Genomic DNA, 1,786 nt, shown 5'->3' with positions numbered 1-1,786 from the left:
CAGTTTAACCAGCTCAGCTATAGACTACACCAGCATGACTAGTATCTATGTGGACCCTACTACAGTTTAACCAGCTCAGCTATAGACTACACCAGCATGACTAGTATCTATGTGGACCCTACTACAGTTTAACCAGCTCAGCTATAGACTACACCAGCATGACTAGTATCTATGTGGACCCTACTACAGTTTAACCAGCTCAGCTATAGACTACACCAGCATGACTAGTATCTATGTGGACCCTACTACAGTTTAACCAGCTCAGCTATAGACTACACCAGCATGACTAGTATCTATGTGGACCCTACTACAGTTTAACCAGCTCAGCTATAGACTACACCAGCATGACTAGTATCTATGTGGACACTACTACAGTTTAACCAGCTCAGCTATAGACTACACCAGCATGACTAGTATCTATGTGGACCCTACTACAGTTTAACCAGCTCAGCTATAGACTACACCAGCATGACTAGTATCTATGTGGACCCTACTACAGTTTAACCAGCTCAGCAGTACCAGTGACATAAAACCCAGGATAGAGGGGCTGAGTGAATGTGGTCTGGACTCTGTGGAGGAGGGTCATTGTGTCAGAGACACTGTAGAAGGACAGAGTACCTGCCTTGTGATCCAGGTACACTCCTACTCTGGAGGACTGAGGGCCTGATACTTTAGTCTCAACATTATTGTGTCTGAAATAATAACCATCACTATAGCGCTGTAAACTCCAGGACTTGTTATTGAATCCAAATCTATTATCTGTCTCTGTTCTGCTGATGTCTTTATATGAGACTGCTGTATCAACCCACTCCCCAGTCCTCTCCACCTCCCAGTAACAGCGTCCAGACAGACCCTCTCTACACAGAACCTGGAATATGTTGGTGAATCTGTCTGGATGGTCAGGATATGGTTGGACTTGGCCTGTATAGGTCACCTTTCTGTTCCCTTCAGACAGAGAGAGGTGTGTGCTGTGTTTGGGTCCAGTGTGAGCTGACAGGAATCTGGGAGAAGAGCAGAGACCAATGAGGGGAGTCAGAACAATAAGTTAAGTCAGATACTGTATCTACCCTGTCTTTGATTAGAGCACAGCAGAGATCAAATCAGAGAAATATGAGGAGTCAGATAGATACCCAGTCTTTGATTAGATCTACTATTGCTATATATTTCTAGAGGGATTGTTAGGAGTGGCAGTAAAAAGAGACTGTTAGTTACTTCACAATAAAGAGACTCACATTGTAACAACTGTTCTCTGGTCTTGGGCTCTGGAGGCAGAACAACCTCCACTATATTCACTACAGACACACAAACACATTGACAGAGAGAGGGAATGTTATCATCATACCATATTCCACATGTATATGACTAGTAGGGAACTTTCAATGGTCTAAAGTTGATGTTCTGATTGTTTTCAACACACCTGTAGTGGAGATCTTGGTCCATTCTCCTTTAAGGAAGTCTTCTAGTTTCTCTCTCAGTTCAGACACAGTCTTACTCACATCTCCAAAGTACTGAAGAGGACGGACAACGATGCTGGGTAAGTCTGAAGATACACTGATACTGGAGAGAGACTGATAACTCTGGAGAGAGAGACAGACAGATAGAGACAGATAGAGACAGAGAAAGACAGAAAGACAGAGAGAGAGAAAGACAGAGAGAGAGACAGAGAGAGAGAGGGACACAGAGAGAGACAGAGACAGACAGAGAGAGAGACAGAGAGAGAGACAGAGGAACAGAGGGACAGAGAGAGAGAGGAGGGACAGAGAGAGAGAGAGAGAGGGACAGAGTG

General features: G+C 44.3%; 1 long non-coding RNA gene across 1 annotated transcript; it reads right to left on the bottom strand.

The window, feature by feature from the left end:
* Nucleotides 1–212: 212 nt before the first annotated feature.
* On the bottom strand, nucleotides 213–1,786 carry LOC145867032 (uncharacterized). The gene is made up of 3 exons (XR_014383197.1): nucleotides 1,418–1,786; nucleotides 1,233–1,292; nucleotides 213–1,001 (listed from the first exon to the last, which is right to left on the bottom strand). It is a non-coding gene; the product is annotated as an uncharacterized LOC145867032 (long non-coding RNA).

The sequence above is a fragment of the Salmo salar genome, unplaced genomic scaffold, assembly GCF_965601325.2.
Source record: "Salmo salar unplaced genomic scaffold, fSalSal1 ptg000152l, whole genome shotgun sequence".
Classification (NCBI taxonomy): Eukaryota; Metazoa; Chordata; class Actinopteri; order Salmoniformes; family Salmonidae; genus Salmo; species Salmo salar.
Note: the sequence above shows the minus strand (reverse complement) of the source record. Positions and strands in the feature narration are given on the sequence as shown.